Source organism: Dreissena polymorpha, chromosome 7 (genome assembly GCF_020536995.1).
Source record: "Dreissena polymorpha isolate Duluth1 chromosome 7, UMN_Dpol_1.0, whole genome shotgun sequence".
Taxonomy (NCBI): Eukaryota; Metazoa; Mollusca; class Bivalvia; order Myida; family Dreissenidae; genus Dreissena; species Dreissena polymorpha.
In genome coordinates, this window is record NC_068361.1 from 75,244,025 (window position 1) to 75,265,395 (window position 21,371).

Sequence of the window (21,371 nt, forward strand, 5' to 3'; positions counted from 1 at the left end):
TGTTGAATTTCTTCAAAATAAAGATAACAATCTGAATTAATGACAATAATTAATTGTGAGTAATGCAATAATTATAATTATATATTTGGGTTGTGGTTAATGTTTTTAAATCCACTACCAGTATCATCATCATCATCATCATCATCATCATCATCATTATCATCATCATCATCATCATCATCATCATCATCATCATCATCATCATCATCATCATCATCATCATCATCATCATCATCATCATTGTGTACCAACATCCGCATTAGAACTAGAGTGTTAACATGTTTTTAATATAGTCATATTATGCAAACTGCCGCTAACCTGGCGGCCAAGTTTTTTCAACGAAAAGTAGCCATTTTCGAACTCAGCAAAGCTATCATTAGAACAAACCTTTGGCAAAAGTCCATGAAGATTGGACTATAAATGTGACTTCTAGAGTGTTAACAAGGTTTCACTATAGCCATATAAGCAAAACTACAACGCCCCCTGGCGGTCATATTTTTCAACAGACCGGAACCATTTTCAAACTCAGCCAAGCTATCATTAGAAAAAATGTTCTGACCAAGTTTCATGAAGATTGGACTAAAAATAAGCATTCTAGAGTGTTAACAAAGTTTTACAATAGCAATTTAAGGAAAACTGCCACTGGATGCCATGTTTTTCAACCAACTTCTACCATTTTATAACACAGCCGAGATATCATTAGAACAAAAGTTCTGACTGAGTATCTGACTGAAGATTGGACTAAAAATAAGAATTCTAGAGTGTTAACAAGGTTTTATTATAGCCATATAAGGAAATCTGCCCCGCCCCCTGGCGGCCATGTTTTTTAACTGACCAGAACCATTTTCAAACTCAGCGGAGATATTATTGGGACAAATGATCTGACACAGTTTCATGAAGCTTGGACAATAAATGTGACTTCTAGAGTGTTAACAAGCGTTTTCTTTAATTTGGCCTTGTGACCTAGTTTTTGCTCTCAAGTGACCCAGTTTCAAATTCGACCAAGATATCATTGGGGCAAATCTTCTGACCAAGTTTCATAAATATTAGAAAATAAATGTGGCCTAAAGAGTGTTAACAAGGCAAACTGTTGACGACGAACGACGCACAACGGACAAAAGGTGATCAAAAAACCTCACAATGAGCTTAAAATTCAAGGGGTTCCGAAACCAACGTGTAATAAGTTTAGTGAATATGTTTTTGGCCATATGGATAGGCTTGGCTTAGAGAGAAAGATCCAAATGAACAGGACAGAATAATAAGGGAGGCCAGATCTGATGTGATTGCGATCATTGCCCTAAGAAAAGGTTTCAAAATAAGGTGTCAACAGTTAGAAACAGAAAGGCAACAAATGATACATAAAAAAGCAAATTAAACTAGATCGAAAATCGTATTTTGGCGGTGAAAAACCTGTAATGCAACAAGATAGAAAACAATGCGCTACAATATAATGACTTTCCTAGCATTTTTATCCCGAGGTACGCACATACGTGTGATATAGCATTTGTCAAAGTGTCTACCGGTATGTAGCTAAAGTGGTCTATGAATGCATCGGCAAAATATATGACGCTGACAGAAAAAAAATCAGTCTGATAGGTATGGCTATATGTATATCAGAAAACTGACACAAATAGTGGTCAACGCACACCACTTCACGGCGGGCTTTTGCCCGTACTACATAACATGGTTATCAAATAAGCTGTTTGCGGCAAATTAGCTAGCACCTATAATAATATTACTTGTATATTTATTACAAAGGAAAAATGACTTTGTGATATCAACTTAAGATATTGTACGGTGTAAAATCATGGTAATTTTAATAGATACAATTTTGAAATACAGTCAAAACTGAGAAAAGCGGTCAGTCAAGGGAAATGACCCAATTGACCGTTGTCCACAGGTGACCGTTGTTTTCGGATCACACTTTTTAGATGGCTGGTCAGTTGGTAGTATTGTTACGTCGTAACCCCACACAGTCGTTTGCATACAGTGTTAAACAAAGGCTCATTGCCGATAACTTATCATGATAACATAATTAAATGATAAAGAATAATACCTTATAAAATGATTTAATATCTATGTTAAACTAAACCAATGACTTTATAAACATTAGTATAATTGTTTACTTCTGCATCTCGTTCATGCAGAAATAAAGCTTGTCACGTGCCATTGACATCACATCCAAACAACTCTACACTTGCGTACATCCAACACAGAGCTCACTTGCTTTAACACGCGAAGTTATGCCAGATTTAAATAGTTTCAAATACTTGATCATCTCCTTTAATGTGAAGAACTTTCGTTTACCACTCATTGTTATTCCGTGATTTATTATTCCGAGTGCTTATTATTCCGAGTTCTTGTAAAAGTGTTGTGTACGCTAGAAAAAAGAATGATTCGAATATGGTTTTTTTTCAAATCCATACTCAAGGTTGTAATTAATTAACGGTCATTTAATTAACGAAAATTACTTTAAACATGTAACAAACTCTGATATATTTTATTTTGGAGATACCTCCCCTAATTATCCCCGGGAAACAAACCTATTCAACACCCTATTATTTGTTTACTCGCTGCGGGCCGCTTTTATAATATTAAAGGCAATTGCCGCTATTAGATGCTTTAACCGCATAATATTCGGACAAATGATGTGCTGTGATTTTAATTTTCGCAATTCGAACCGACTGACGCGTGACCGTTGTGTTCAGTTCAAACATAACTTTCGGAGTGGAATATACTGGCCGTTATGGACGATTGGCCGTTATTCTCAAGTGAAATAGAGAGTGATTTTCGTCGGGGGGAATCCAGACTGACCGTTGTCTGCAATTGACCGTTATTCTCAGGTGCCCGTTAGGTCAGTTCGAGTGTACAACGTTTTTAACAAATGTAAAAAATCCAGTTTTTCACCAAACTAGTTTATACAAACATATTTTAGCTATGTATTGACATACCTTTAAGAAAATATATAGTAATGCAGTGTTTATAAAAAAATATGTGGGCTGATCTGGTTCCAGAACACACTTTGAGGGCCAAAGTGCTAAACAAGGTCACGTGAAAGTTGGGCAAAGGATTCACTGTGCACCAAAGATAAAGAACAGCAGCTTATTAGCCATCTGAATAGGTTGGCACAGGTTGGATATGGTATGAACCGCTATGTGTTGAATATTCTTGTAAGTGAGCTAGCTGTAATAATGGGTCAGCCAGGACAGATTCTCGGATCAGGCGACAATCTCGTTATCGGGTGAATGTCTCCGATTAGGGGAACATATTCTTTAATAATTCTCAACTATAACCTTTAAATCGCGGATAACTTATTAATGAAATCGTGTTAGAATCGAAATAATCGACGTGTAAGCATTGGTTATTGCGGTAACTTTCACACATATCTCTTGCACAGCATCAGCGCCGCCTTTTACGTAACCTTCGCTAATAACCAACAAATGCTTGTTACCAAACCACTACTTAACTTGGTGTCTTTGGGGAAGATCTAAAGAATGCTCCCACAGTGATCGGACCTGTGATTTGCGGTAGCTAGGCGGACACAGGTAAAAGAAATTAGATCAATTTTATTTGATAAACAACAATTGCATTGCAATTGAAGCTTAAACTATCTTTTTAAACTGATACAATCTGCGTTTCATTCAATTAACAAATCCGATCGTTGGAATTTTTAGTGTTTTGACAGTCAACAAAAAGACAACATTTCATTTGACAAAAATGTCACTAACTAAATTTGAGAGAATAGACAATGTTTTCTATTTGGTACAAGATGTACCACCTCGTACATAATCAAAATTCTACAACAAAAAAGTGTTAAATCAATGGTATCAAATAATATGTTTTGGTGGGTGACAAATACAGATAGTATTTAGAGATAGATTATAAAAATGTACTGAAAACCGTGTCAGGACAATCATGGACACTTTTTCCTCAGTTTAAAAGAGAGGAAGAAAGAAACTGTGATTAACAATTTTAGATGAAACACGACCTAGACTCACAGTCACAGATATTTGGATGCACGTTACCCATATTCGAACCTTGCTTAGATATTGCCACGATAAATATTCCGAACACATTTTTCATCAATACTGTATCATAAATGTGGCTTCCAGAGTTGATCAAAGATTTCACTTATGTACTTAGTTTGTATACACACGAAACAACGATTCTAACTGATCCTAAATATTGCCAAGATAAACATTCGATTTTTGTATATGATAACAAATGACATACAGAGTGTTACCTAGCTAAAAATGCCTTCATTGAGCCCTTTGTGCTCACGTGAACTATAATGAATGGATAATATTATATCCGTTACAAGTACACCATCAACAGTATTATAAATACTTTGCGCATAGAATTTGCATTTTCACTCCACCATAGAGTTAGCCATGTCAGGCGCAATTCAAAATAATAAGAACTGAAAACAAAGATATAAAGAGTCGTGGAAGAACACACACACGAGTAATGTGTTGGATTCTAGAATATGGTTTATTGCAGAGATGTGTATTTTTAACTAAAAAATTTGTACTGAAACAGAACAGAAAAAATCGCGATATCACAAAGTTGTTTCCCTCTGTGCTAGAGATAAATTATATACTTACTGATATGTTACTTATATCTAAACAACATCAGTAGAAAAAATACTGTATTACAGAATCACAGATTCAAAGGGCCATCTTGGAAAAACACATAAGCTGAGATTGTACGTAAAATAAGTAAATTATAAATGATTTATACACACATACAGAAACTCTTTAAAAGGACATAGCAGTCACAGAAACAAAACTAATATCTAGAGACACACGTAGCAATAGTATTTAACCGATTCGATTGGGCAACGGTCTTTCAAGGAAACGTATGCTTTGCATACATTTTCCAATCCGGCATGGAAGAAAACAACATAAGAATAATGCAAATGTTAAGTAGCAATTGACCAACTAAAACCAAATACTGCAACTATCTAATCTTGGGTTAAAGCGTACAGTCTTATTTCATTGAAATGTTTGATGTACATGTATGTCACAACATTATCATAGTAATAGAGCTCTCTCACAGTTTATGTAACCTCATTTTCTGATTCTTCACATAAAAATATCTGTTTACAATTGTTTTTCATAGATAACTTCGAAGAGATGACATTTTTAGTAAACATGATTATAATTACAGTGACAGAAGGTGTTATTCACATCATCGAAACGCTTTGGTGATTTTGTTTGGTCACCTTGTGAACATAATTATATGTAGGCAGATTAGCAGATAAAACGTGGTGTACCTTCTTTCTATTAGAATGTGAATACTCTACCAGTAATATGCACGCCATATTAAAGTAGTGTTTTACCCAGGCCCTTTTTGCGTGGCGCTGCGCCACGCCGCCTTTCGTAAGCGCCACTCTGCCCTTTTCAAAGGCAAAAGCCGCCACTCGCCCTTATATTAACATCTTAAATGCCATTTGACCAAACTTTTAAGCAGACTGTATCTGAGTATGGCCCCAAGGCAGCGAAATTCACGCGGTTTTCCCGTGTCAATATCAATCGATAATGTAAGTGGCTTTGTTATTCCCATCACACTTATTGATCCGTAATCTGTAATACTCCACGGAGACTTTTGATGAAAACCTCGATGTTTTCCTCGTGGAAATTGTGCATTTCACGCATAATTCAGTTATATGAATTATATGGTTTTTTTTTAACATATTGAATGTATAGGTTCTATTTGCCAAGTTTTTATTTACAATACTCAATAACTATGAGAATAGATACGGAGTAATGCCATAAAACAAAAAACGACCACTTTCATGTAGTATAATTAAATGTGACCACGGACTATTTGGAAATAGCAAAGTGTTACTTCCCTGCAGACGGACACATGGTGCGTTATTCAATATATAATTATTTTATATTATTTTTTATTATATAATAATAATTCATACTATATTATACAATAAATTTATTTACATAAAGAGTTGGGTCCCATAATATGGAACAGCGTTTGCAACAAGTCCGACGTGTGAAGAGGATTGTTTTTTGTGTGTACATGTTGGCAAAAAACTACAACAGCAAACTAACATTTCATGTGTTATTCACAAATGTGACCAGATACCAGACTCTTGCGAGTTGGCAAAGTGTTTCTTATTTGCAGGAGGACATTTCATGGTGGGTTATATAATATAGTATATTGTCATATTGTATTGTATTATATATTATTATAGTTTACTGTATATTTTAATATTATTCTATATTATATAAAAAAACATCGGGAATTTAGGTAATAGATGATATTGTGCATTATAAATTGCTTATAGTTTCCTTATTTTATGAAACTGTTTGCCCGGTAATGTTACATTATAAAATGACCAAGTTCGTTTAAACAACAAGATTGAACACTAGACATTATACTGGACACAAAAAATTAAATTGCATGCTAAAATTAGTCTATTTAGTTATAATTAAAGTAACTAATGGAGTAGTGGTATCGCATAGTTATATAGACAGCAAGGTCCGACGGTGTATAGTGAGATTATTTCCTTTACGCGCGTACCGCAGATTTAACCAGGTATCTGGGTAAACAACGACTTCATAAAAGCCAGAATAAATAAACCGCCATAACGATCATTAGTGCATGTCCTCTTAATAGTTATTTCAAGAAGAAAAACAATGTATTATAGAAAGAACCTTATCCGAACGTTGGAATTGCTAATAAGGAGTTGACCAATATAAATGCAGTAGTTAGAATATCATAACGTCGCACACAATGAAAACACTCCCATGAACTCACATCTTTAAAGGACCAACATGGAAAAGCACAGAAGCAAAGTGTGTTTATTTATATTTAGCAAACTTACGAAAGAATATACTATTAATGATCATATCGGAACAAATTGTCATATGGTTATCGCTTAAAAGGCGACCAAACTTCCTCACTAGCAAAAATGTCAACCACAATATACAACACTTTAACCAAACACATAAAAAACAACGTTGTTTTGCCTACTGATGCTTCACTCGTTATTTTAGAATTCGTTTTAAAGAAACCAATCAAGATGATATTTTGATAAAATTGATACGAAATTTGAACGTTTATTTCAATTACAGGCTATTTTCCTTTCGTTAGTGGTAAACATAAGCGCACAATACTAACGTTTAAACATTCGACAAACGCGTTTATGACTCGTATCAGAAAAATTAATTTAACAGAAGAGAACAAGTTAATCTGTGCTATAATATATTCGGATTAATGATGTGCATACTGGTTAAAATTTATTAGGATAAAAGGAGCTTTCAGGTTCCCGAAATGTCAGCGGAAGAAAGCGAGAATATTAACGTCTTCATCGACGATGTTGTCACCAAAGAGGCTGGGGATTATGTTTTACCGGACGATGCTACGCTTAAGCAAATGACGCGGCTGCAATTGATCGGCGTCTTCTGGAAATACATCAACCGTATCCAGACGTTGTGCAGGAATGTATATCGTGTTAAATATGTTAAGGACAGGGGAAAGGAAATCTGCAATGATAAGCCCTATCGACCGTCTCCACCGTGTATTGTATATTTCTTGTGGATAGACTATAGATTAGACTTCGATCTGGTAGTGGTAAAGCTATTTGGATGCAAGGTGTACGCGTTTGATCCAAACATGAAAATGGAATCCAAGCGAGTATCTGAATACATCTGGTTTACAACTGAGGACTTGGTGGCAGGAATACGGTCACTAACGATGGCTGGGTCATCAAACACTTGAAACCATTAGGAAAGAACTTGACCATTCCAATGTATTTAAATACAGATAGGCTGCCTGAGCCAAGAACAACCAGGTATGGTATAAACTCTTACAGATACAAAGCTGCAAAACTCTGAAATAATTTACCAAATCATTTTAGATAAAGTTCATCCTTCAACTCCTTTATATCCATGCTTGGGTACTGGAATGGATCAGTCTGCACTTGTCCTTCTGGCATAAATAACTAAATATATTTTAAATATTAAAATGTGTAACCTGTGACACTGAAAGGGTTTAAATCAAATACGTCCTTGTATTTGCTATTGTCTCCTCTTAGATATGTTTCCCTGCATGATCTATACTCTTTGCCTTAGTTTGTAAACTTAAGTGCTTATGCTCCCTGTTTTGCTTCCTTATGTCTACCCTTAGGTTTTGCTTTTCATATGTTTAACATATTTGTGTACATGCAAGCAATGTACATTAATCAGGTTCCCTATTTTATAAAGACTCTTAATGTTTATTTGAGCCGCATTATACATATATATATATATATATATATATATATATATATATATATATATATATATATATATATATATATATATATATATATATATATATATATATTATCTATCCCTGTGTCTCGTGACCAAGCCAGTGCGCTCCTGTTAATACGGACTTATTATTATTAGCTTATTATTTTACTCTCTTAACTTCGTTTGGACACTTTCAGCATTACAAAAGCCTGCCTGAGCAGTATTGTTTTGAAAAGTCATAGAGTTCTCAGTATTAATGTTTTATTTGTACACTTAAAATTATACAACATCGTTTAAGCTGTGATTTTTCTTAATGGTATTATATAGCTTTTGAATTTTATGTTCAATGTTATTTTTTAGCTGCTATCTTATGTTTAAGCTTGCTTAGTATATCTTCTTATATGTTCTGGGGTGTCTTGTTATGTTAAATGTGTTTTATGTCCCTTGGTTTTCCTATTTGTACTGCTTTTCATTTTTGTGTTTGACCTTTCATGTTTGTATGCTTTGTACAATATTTATTTATTCATTACTAAGCCCTGTAGTACTAAATTTGTCTGATATTTTAAGTACATGTAAACTCTAGTCTTTAAACGTAATATTAAGTTACCTACAGTCTTTTAAAGCCAGACTTTATTCATACTCGTATTCTCTGTTGTTCTCAACTACAGGATTGTTATAACTATGTTTCATTGTATGTGTTATATATCATGTTGTTATCATGCAATGTAATGTGTAAGTCGGCTTTAAAAGCTCTTCAGAGCTTGTGTTATCATGTTTAAAATACCCGACCTTATAAATAATTATAACTTGACTTGACTTGTTATAATTATCAATACAAGATTCTTTAAATAGCTTTGTATATGTTAAACACAATATATAACCAATATTAAGTGTTTTTCTCCTTTAAACATATATTTTAAGTTTTATAATACATTATTTTATGGTTTTCATTTTTTGATTGAAGCGGTTGTATAAATATATACTTTCAACTCCACATTAAAAATATGTGAAATACTTACAAAAGTGTCCCTATGTTATGATATTGAAATATTTGTGTGAATTCCGTATTGATATTCGACAAAATTATTTACGCCTTCACTGATATTAATTAAGCAATAAGCAAGGGGAATTTTACAAATAGTTTATAATTTATCTAATGTTGGAAGCGATATTGGAAAATAAAGTCACACGACAATTACCCACACATGACATTAACACTAGAACCGAAACCAATTATTTAATATACATATACTGTATTGTAAGTTATGTCATGTGTTTAGTTCAACTTATGATAAGTTTTACAAAACAAAACATGTTTAAGGCGATGTGTTTATACATCGTTTTTAGTAACAATCAATTGAACTAGGATGATAAAGTAGCAATAACATCCATGGGTAATAGCACAGTGTTATTTCTCCATATAATGAGCATGTTCTTATGAATACTGTTGTTACATGCTTTTAAGTAGATACATGTCTAGGAACCCTACAACTTGTACCTTAGAACTTGATTTAAATATGTTATATGCATTAATTTTAATTGTGATACATGTCTTATTTGCAGATACATAGCCACTTAAGACTCGTTCTGAATAAGATTATACTCACTAATCATTAAGATATACATAGCACCATAAAGGGGAAACGAACCGGGAGCGAACTACAAATATTGAATGAAATACTGTATGTTTTATATGTATTATATATTTGTGTTATGTGTTACTACTTTAAAAAGAAGAAACATGGTTGTAACACAAAAATAAACAACGATCACTTTCCTTCGATATTTAACAAAATGATGAACCATCGGGAAGTTAGCAAGTGTTATTTGTCTCTTAACGAAGTATGGTATGTTATATTATCTTCTTTTTATGTGTGTTTCTCTCTTTAAAATGATTTAATCCAATCGTGCATCATGCATTATTTAAACATGTCTTTATTTTGTTTCATCAAAATGCTATGTAGATTTCTTAATCTTATGTTGAGAATACGGAAGTTTTTATTATCCCATACAAAATATTTACGTTTTTCTAGTCATGTTTGAAATAAAATGAACTCGGATGAATTAAACCAGATATTAGCGACACGACCAAATTAGTAAGAAGTAGTTTTGCTAGTTATACAAACAAACCTATATGTAATCAATATAAAAAATAAAGCTGACAAGTGTGATGAATATGAAACAAGAGATTCAAACTGTCACAAGATACGCTCGTTTGAAGGTTTTGGACAACTTGATAACTTTGCCATGACCCATTTTTGAACTTGACCTATATATCATCTAGGCACAACTTCTGACAAAAGTTGGTGAAGATCGGATGAAAACTACATCAATTAGAGAGCGGACACCATGCTAAATGCTTGAAATGCACGAAGAGACTTAGTGACCTAGTTTTGACCCGAAATGACCGCTATTTGAACTTGACCTAGATATCATTTAGACACAACGTGTTTCCAAGTTTGGTAAAGATAGGATGAAAACTACTTCAAATAGAGAGCGGACATCATGCTTAATCTTTGAAATGCACTAAGTCAACCATGCCAGACAAAACTAGTACACAGACAACATTTATTGAACTCTTAGAAGTTTTTAAAGCAGACTTTATGAAGGATGACCTAGGTGATCACTGGGATGAGATGTCGACTGAGGAACAAGCATTTGTGAGCAAATAGTGCAATTTCTTTTGTTCCCTGCATGTCTTGGTGCACATGCCGGAGACATGTTTAAAAGCACTGGTTGAATTTGATAATATTTTTAATGATGCACCAATAGAAGACAAACTGTGCCATGCTGTTTGACCAGTGTGAGTTAGAACGCAGTCACGCTGTGATATTTTATGGACATCATTTACGTTATGAAGTTTTAAAGCCGATTCGGCGTCCTTTGGGACAGGTGTGGATTTTTGCAGCAGACGAAAGCCCAGTTCATTACAACTTCGACGGAGACGAATGGTCAGACGATAACTGGAGGTAGAGGTTTAATTGGACAATGACATACGACAAAACGAATACGGGTATGTATCTACCATACGGCAATCAGCAACAGAGAACTCATCCAATCATTCGAAATTATTCCGCCATGGCGTTACAGAAAATTCGTGGCGGAATTTTTATAAATTCACATTGTAATAATGAAGCTGAAATAGAAAAATACGTTTTTGCATCGGTACATTCCTTTTGATATATACGTTAAGTGCGGACATCATTGGAAGTGTGGGACGCAATATGTCCACGACAATTGCTTCGACATTTTAAACAGTACCTACAAGTTATTTTTAGCATTTGAAAATTCTTTATGTAGGGGCTATTTTTCAGAAAAACTATTCGAGAATTACAAATACGATAGTTTTATAGTCACTAGAGGAGGAGTCCAAGGCGAAGTCACTGTTACAAAGTGTCGATAAGCTAGATGAATATCTCGCCGCATTTCACATGGCGCCGGAGTTGTACGTCGAAAGACGGAGAGATAAGGACAAGTATTACTCGGACAGTTATTCCAGCGTTCACCAAAACGCCATGTGAGATGATAAATAAACAGGACCACTTTAGGAAACATATACCGGACACGTTCAAATGGGCGTACAGCTCAGAACCGTGCAGAGTACCAGACGATATACCGTCGTGACTAGAATTAAATGAATAAGGGGTTTCCTAAAGACCGAGAAGTCAAAATTAAGCCATCGACTCGTGTATCTGAGAGTCGGTCAAATTTTGTTGCTGTGTTCGAATTTATTATTATTTTGACTTTGCAAAAGAATCTGACAAATGTTTTTTAAACTCCGAGTCAAAATGTGAGTGAATAGCTTTGAATAGCTTCGTGTGATGGATTTTTGAAGCATTTGTTAGCAAAAAACAACAACTCTTATTTCCTAATTTTGGTCAAAACGCAGCAATAGTTCCAAATCCAAAGGGACACAGCCCCATTCTCAAAATGTTGAAAACAAACATTGGCCAGTGGTTGCTGGAACATGTAAAAACAATTCACGTTTTAGTATCTGAAAATAAGAAGTCTTATGATGCTGCATGCAGAACAGTATATGAAAAGTATAACAATGAGCTAGAGCTGTTTCTGTCGGTAGCAGTGCAGTAACCAAAGTCATTAAAGTCACCTAAAATTAGAAATAGAAACAAGTCAGCAAAATCTAAATTTTCACAAGAAAAAACTGAAAGTTTAACGAATGTTGCCACAGATTTAGGCGAGGACCTTAATGCATGCATAACTGAAAACTCCAGTTTGAAAAATGAACTTCACTACCTAACGAAAACTAAAAGATTGAAGCGCTCTAAAGTTGGTAACATTAAAAAACTGGAACAACATTTAAGACAATCAAAAGCCCGTGAAAAAGTATTATTAGTGGCAAATAATTGTCTTAATTTGTCTCAAAAAGGGGGAAAAATCATTCGGCTTCGCTCGAGAGTTGCTTATGCAGAATCTTCATTTATGAAGAAGGCTGATCAGATAAAACTTAAACCTCATATACTGCCTAGTAAGCATACAATTAACCATATGAATATTGAAGGTATCGCCTTATCTCAGAAACATATAGCTGAAGAGCATGGACCGAAACAAAATTTATGTCTGTTAAATGATTAAACAAAGCAGTGCGGTACGAAAATTGAAGTCATTCATGCCTCTGATAGCAGCGGAGAATATTGCGTATTAGGGCCTCATGAAATAACCACTAAATCATGCAAAGATATTTAAAAAACTTTTTTAAATATTTTAGGAGATATTGATGCTACAAGCAGAACTTCAGAAAACCCAGTCTTAAAGACAACTCTTAAGAATATCTCATCAACCATGTCAGACAAAACTAATACACATACAAAATTTAATGAACTCTTAGAAGTGTTTAAAGCAGACTTTATAAAGGATGACCTAGGTGATAACTGGGATGAGATGTCGACTGAGGAACAAGCATTTGTAAGCAAATAGTGCAATTTCTTTTGTTCCCAGCATGCTTGGTGCACATGGCGGAGACATGTTTAAAAGCGCTGGTTAACGTTATGCGAGGGTTGTTAACCTTTTTTTTGTGAAAAGAAAAGGTTTGCTGTTTTTGCAGATATATACATATATGCGTTATAAGTAGTTTTGTGCGTGTTTATGTTTTTTAAAATAGACAACTGTTACCCGTTGCGTCAAAGCTATATTTTGGATAAAAGGAATATGAGGACAGTTATTTAATGATGAGCATCAGCAAAAGAAAATGGAAGTACATTTTTCCACAAGTTGTTGTCCAGCTTTGAGATCATGAGATAAGCATCTCAGCACATTATCGGGGATGACTGTTTACAACCTGTTTAGCAAGAACACTTTTAGATACCGAAAACAACTGTATTTGTTCAACAGATTGTGTGTTTATACAATAGATTTTGCATTGTTATATACAATATGTTGAATTGTTATCATATATCAAAGTCAGTTATAAAGAAGTAAATGAGTATGAGAATATGTACTGCTTCTAGATATTCAATATTGATCTTATTTTATAGTACAAAAATCACTTGATCTTTCTTAAAGTTACAAATGTGGGCAAATATAGAAGTAAACACACACACACACACACAAGACATTGGAAAAATTTTCATATCAAAACAACTGTCAAACTAGTTGTAATTCACATGCACAAAAATATGTAGCATAAACACATCATTTTTGCAAAAACAACTGCAAAACAACTTTTCTTTTTAACCAAACAGTTGTTTGTGCTTCTTAAAAGATGTGATAAGTTGTTGTTTGTTTACTTCCCTATTGTTCACATTTTTTACAAAGTGTTTTTAAACAACTGGAACAATTTTCGGACTCACCTTGCATTGATATTTCCAATTGAAACAACAATAAAACCTGCTAAAATCACACATCGTTCATAATCACACACAAACTGCTGACTAACTTAAAAAAAAAGGGGTAAAAAATTTCAAGTTGTAATGACTAGTCTATCTTATGAATGGTTTCCATCTGACATCAAGACAAAGGTCTTTCATTAAAGTGCCCAGTTAATTGGGGTCAATTTCCAGGAGTGATACGCAATCACCACCTGACAACAATGCAAGCACAGGTTAATGAGTTTTATAAAGAGTAGGATAAGTGAATGAAAAGTCAAATAATATTCATATGTAACACTACTTGGTGTTTTATTGGTTTTACCACTATGTTGAATTTCTGCAAAATATAGATAACAATCTGAATTATTGACAATAATTAATTGTGAGTAATGCAATAATTATAATTATATATTTGGGTTGTGGTTAATGTTTTAAAATCCACTACCAGTATCATCATTATCATCATCATCATTATCATCATCATCATCATCATCATCATCATCATCATCATCATCATCATCATCATCATCATCATCATCATCATCATCATCATCATCATCATCATCATCATCATCATCATTGTGCACCAACATCCGCATTAGAACTAGAGTGTTAACATGTTTTTAATATAGTCATATTATGCAAACTGCCGCTACCCTGGCGGCCAAGTTTTTTCAACGAAAGGTAGCCATTTTCGAACTCAGCAAAGCTATCATTAGAACAAACCTTCGGCACAATTCCATGAAGATTGGACTATAAATGTGACTTCTAGAGTGTTAACAAGGTTTCACTATAGCCATATCAGCAAAACTACAACGCCCCTTGGCGGTCATATTTTTCAACAGACCGGAACCAATTTCAAACTCAGCCTATCTATCATTAGAACAAATGTTCTGACCAAGTTTCATGAAGATTGGACTATAAATGTGACTCTTAGAGTGTTGACAAGTTTTAACTTAAACCATATAAGCCCAACTGCCCCGCCCCCTGGCGGCCATGTTTTTTAACAAACTGAAACCATCAAAGAACTCAGCCGAGATATCGTTGAGACAAATGTTATGAACAAGTTTCATGAAGATTGGACTAAAAAAAAAGAATTTTAGAGTGTTAACAAGGTTTTACAATAGCAATATAAGGAAAACTGCCCCGCCCACTGGATGCTATGTTTTTCAACCAACTTCTACCATTTTAGAACACAGCCGAGATATCATTAGAACAAATGTTCTGACTGAGTATCATGAAGATTGGACTAAAAATAAGAATTCTAGAGTGTTAACAAGGTTTTACTATAGCCATATAAGGAAATCTGCCCCGCCCCCTGGCGGCCATGTTTTTCAACTGACCAGAACCATTTTCAAACTCAGCGGAGATATTATTGGGACAAATGATCTGACACAGGTTCATGAAGCTTGGACATAAAATGTGACTAATAGAGTGTTAACAAGCGTTTTCTTTAATTTGGCCTTGTGACCTAGGTTTTGTTGTCAAGTGACCCAGTTTCAAACTCGACCAAGATATCATTAGGACAAATCTTCTGACCAAGTTTCATAAAGATCAGACAATAAATGTGGCCTCAAGAGTGGTAACAAGGCGAAATGTTGACGACGAACGACGCACAACGGACAATTGGTGATCAAAAAAGCTCACAATGAGCTAAAAATTCAAGGGATTCCGAAACCAACATGTAATAAGTTTAGTGAACAATTTTTTGGGCCACATGGATAGTCTTGGCTTAGAGAGAAAGATCCAAATGAACAGGACAGAATAATAAGGGAGGCCAGATCTGATGTGATTGCGATCATTGCCCTAAGAAAAGGTTTCAAAATAAGGTGTCAACAGTAAGAAACAAAAATACAACAAATGATGCATGAAAAGCAAATTAAACTAGATCAAAAATCGTATTTTGGCGGTGAAAAACCTATAATGCAACAAGATAGATAACAATGCGCTACAATATAATGACTTTCCTAGCATTTTTTTCCCGAGGTACGCATAAACGTGTGATATAGCATTTGTCAAAGTGTCTACCGGTATGTAGCTAAAGTGGTCTATGAATGCATCGGTAAATATATGACGCTGACAGAAAAAAAATCATTCTGATAGGTATGGCTAAATGTATATCAGAAAACTGACACAAATAGTGGTCAACGCACACCACTTCACGGCGGGCTTTTGCCCGTACTACATAACATGGTTATCAAATAAGCTGTTTGCGGCAAATTAGCTAGCACCTATAATAATATTACTTGTATATTTATTACAAAGGAAAATGACTTTGTGATTTCAACTTAAGATATTGAACGGTGTAAAATCATGGCAATTTTAATAGATACAATTTTGAAATACAGTCAAAACTGAGAAAAGCGGTCAGTCAAGGGAAATGACCAAATTGACTGTTGTCCACAGGTGACCGTTGTTTTCGGATCACACTTTTTAGATGGCTGGTCAGTTGGTAGTATTGTTACGTCGTTACCCCACATAGTCGTTTGCATACAGTGTTAAAGAAAGGCTCATTGACGATAACTTATCATAATAACATAATTAAATGATAAAGAATAATACCTTATAAAATGATTTAATATCATATTGCTAAACTAAACCAATGACTTTATAAACATTAGTATAATTGTTTACTCATACATCTCGTTCATGCAGAAATAAAGCTTGTCACGTGCCATTGACATCACATCCAAACAACTCTACACTTGCGTACATCCAACACAGAGCTCACTTGCTTTAACACGCGAACTTTTGCCAGATTTAAATAGTTTCAAATACTTGACCATCTCCTTTAATGTGAAGAACTTTCGTTTACCACTCATTGTTATTCCGTGATTTATTATTCCGAGTGCTTATTATTCCGAGTTCTTGTAAAAGTGTTGTGTACGCTAGAAAAAAGAATGATTCGAAAATGTTCTTTTCAAATCCATACTCAAGGTTGTAAGTACAATGTACTAAGCGGTCATTTAATTAGCGAAAATTTCTTTATACATGTAACAAACTCTGATATATTTTATTTTGGAGATACCTCCCCTAATTATCCCCGGAAAACAAACCTACTCAACACCCTATTATATGTTTACTCGATGCGGGCCGCTTTTATAATATTAAAGGCAATTGCCGCTATTAGATGCTTTAACCGCATAATATCCGGACAAATGATGTGCTGTGTTTTTAATTTTCGCAATTCGAACCGACTGACGCGTGACCGTTTTGTTCAGTTCAAACATAACTTTCGGAGTGGAATATACTGGCCGTTATGGACGATTGGCCGTTATTCTCAAGTGTAATGGAGAGTGATTTTCGTCGGGGGGGAATCCAAAATGACCGTTGTCTGCAATTGACCGTTATTCTCAGGTGCCCGTTAGGTCAGTTTCACTGTACAACGTTTTCAACAAATGTAAAAAATCCAGTTGTTCACAAAACTAGTTTATACAAACATATTTTAGCTATGTATTGACATACCTTTTAGAAAATATATAGTAATGCAGTGTTTATAAAACAATGTGGGCTGATCTGGTTCCAGAACACACTTTGAGGGGCAAAGTGCTAAACAAGGTCACGTGAAAGTTGGGCAAAGGATTCACTGTGCACCAAAGATAAAGAACAGCAGCTTATTAGCCATCTGAATAGGTTGGCACATGTTGGATATGGTATGAACCGCTCTGTGTTGAATATTCTTGTAAGTGAGCTAGCTGTAATAATGGGTCAGCTAGGACAGATTCTCGGATCAGGCGACAATCTCGTTATCGGGTGAATGTCTCCGATTAGGGCAACATATTCTGTAATAATTCTCAACTATAACCTTTAAATCGCGGATAACTTATTAATGAAATCGTGTTAGAATCGAAATAATAGACGTGTAAGCATTGGTTATTGCGGTAACTTTCACACTAATCTCATGCACAACATCAGCGCCGCCTTTTACGTAACCTTCGCTAATAACCAACAATTGCTTGTTACCAAACCACTACTTAACTTGGTGTCTTTGGGGAAGATCTAAAGAATGCTCCCACAGTGATCGGACCCGTGATTTCCGGTAGCTAGGCGGACACAGGTAAAAGAAATTAGATCAATTTTATTTGATAAACAACAATTGCATTGCAATTGAAGCTTAAACTGTCTCTTTAAACTGATACAATCTCTGTTTCATTCAATTAACAAATCCGATCGATGGAATTTTTAGTATTATGACAGTCAACACAAAGACAACATTTCATTTGACAAAAATGTCACTAACTAAATTTGAGAGAATAGACAATGTTCTCTATTTGGTACAAGATGTACCACCTCGTAAATAATCAAAATTCTACAACAAAAAAGTGTTAAATCAATGGTATCAAATAATATGTTTTTGTGGGTGACAAATACAGATAGTATTAAAAGATAGATTATAAAAATGTACTGAAAACAGTGTCAGGACAATCATGGACACTTTTTCATCAGTTTAAAAGAGAGGAAGAAAGAAACTGTGATTTACAATTTTAGATGAAACACGACCTAGACTCACAGTCACAGATATTTGGATGCACGTTACCCATATTCGAACCTTGCTTAGATATTGCCACGATAAATATTCCGAACACATTTTTCATCAATACTGTATCATAAATGTGGCTTCCAGAGTTGATCTAAGATTTCACTTATGTACTTAGTTTGTATACACACGAAACAAAGATTCTAACTGATCCTAAATATTGCCAAGATAAACAATCGATTTTTGTATATGATAACAAATGGCATACAGAGTGTTACCTAGATAAAATGCCTTCATTGAGCCCTTTGTGCTCAAGTGAACTATAATGAACGGATAATATTATATCCGTTACAAGTACACCAACAACAGTATTATAAATACTTTGCGCATAGAATTTGCATTTTCACTCCACAATAGAGTTAGCCATGTCAGGCGCGATTCAAAAGCAATAAGAACTGAAAACCAAAATATAAAGCGTCGTGGAAGAACACACACACGAGTAATGTGTTGGATTCTAGAATATGGTTTATTGCAGAGATGTGTACATTTAACTTAAAAATTTGTACTGAAACAGAACAGAAAAAATCGCGATATCACACAATTGTTTCCCTCTGTGCTTGAAATAAATTATAGACTTACTGATATGTTACTTATATCTAAACAACATCAGTAGAAAAATTACTGTATTACAGAATCACAGATTCAAAGGGCCATCTTGGAAAAACACATAAGCTGAGATTGTACGTAAAATAAGTAAATTATAAATGCTTTATACACACATACAGAAACTCTTTAAAAGGACATAGCAGTCACAGAAACAAAACTAATATCTAGAGACACACGTAGCAATAGTATTTAACCTATTCGATTGGGCAACGGTCTTTCAAGGAAACGTATGCTTTGCATACATTTTCCTATCCGGCATGGAAGAAAACAACATAAGAAGAATGCGAATGTTAAGTAGCAATTGACCAACCAAAACCAAATACTGCAACTATCTAATCTTGGGTTAAAGTGTACAGTCTTATTTCATAGAAATGTTTGATTTACATGTATGTGTAGTGTTTTACCCAGGCCCTTTTTGCGTGGCGCTGCGCCACGCCTTCTTTCGTAAGCGCCTCTCTGCCCTTTTCTAAGGCGAAAGCCGCCACTCGCCCTTATATTAACATCTTAAATGTCCCTTGACCAAACTTCTAAGCACACTGTATCTGAGTATGGCCCCAAGGTAGCGAAATTCGCGCGGTTTTTAATTAAATTATTAATCATGCGTGAATAACCCCGTGTCAATATCAATCGATAATGTAAGTGGCTTTGTTATTCCAAGCATACTTATTGATCTGTAATCTGTAATACTCCACGATAAAATCGTGGGCAGTAACTTCGGAGACTTTTGATGAAAACCTCGATATTATCCTCGTGGAAATTGTTCATTTCATGCATAATTCAGTTATATCAAAACATGTTTTTTACATATTGAATGTATAAGTTCTATTTGCCAAGTTTTTATTTACAATACTCAATAACTATGAGAATAGATACGAAGTAATGCCATAAAACAAAAAACGACCACTTTCATGTAGTATAATTAAATGTGACCACGGACTATTGGGAGATAGCAAAGTGTTACTTCTCTGCAGACGGACACATGGTGCGTTATTCAATATATAATTATTTTATATTATTTTTTATTATATAATATTAATTCATACTATATTATATAATAAATTTATTTACATAAAGAGTGGGGTGCCCATAATATGGAACAGCGTTGCAAGTCCGACGTGTGAAGAGGATTGTTTTTTGTGTGTACATGTTGGCAAAAAACTACAACAGCAAACTAACAATTTCATGTGTTATTCGCAAATGTGACCAGATACCAGACTCTTGCGAGTTGGCAAAGTGTTTCTTATTTGCAGGAGGACATTTCATGGTGGGTTTTATAATATATTATAATGTCATATTGTATTGTATTATATACTAATATAGTTTACTGCATTTTTCAATATTATTTTATATTATATAAGAAAGCATCGGGAATTTAGGTAATAGATGATATTGTGCGTTATAAATTGCTTATAGTTTTCTAACTTTATGAAACTGTTTGCCCGGTAATGTTACATCATAAAATGACCAAGTTCGTTTAAACAACAAGATTAAACACTAGACATTATTCTGGACACAAAAAAATAAATTGCATGCTAAAATTAGTCTATTTAGTTATAATTAAAGTAACTAATGGAGTAGTGGTATCGCATAGTTATATAGACAGCAAGGTCCGACGGTGTATAGTGAGATTATTTCCTTTACGCGCGTACCGCAGATATTTAACCAGGTATCTGGGTGAACAACGACTTCATAAAAGCCAGAATAAATATACCGCCATAATGATCATTAGTGTACGTCCTCTTAATAGTTATTTCAAGAAGAAAAATATTGTATTATGGAGAAAGAACCTTATCCGAACGTTGGAATTGCTAATAAGGAGTTGACCAATATACAAGCAGTAGTTAGAATATCATAACGTCGCACACAATGAAAACACTCCCATGAATCCACATCTTGAAAGGACCAACATGGAAAAGCACAGAAGCAAAGTGTGTTTATTTATATCTAGCAAACTTACGAAAGAATATACTATTAATGATCATATCGGAACAAATTGTCATATGGTTATCGCTTAAAAGGCGACCAAACTTCCTCACTAGCAAAAATGTCAACCACTATATACAACACTTTAACCAAACACATAAAAAACAACGTTGTTTGGCATTGTGACATGTAAAACAAAGCATTGCCTACTGATGCTTCAATCGT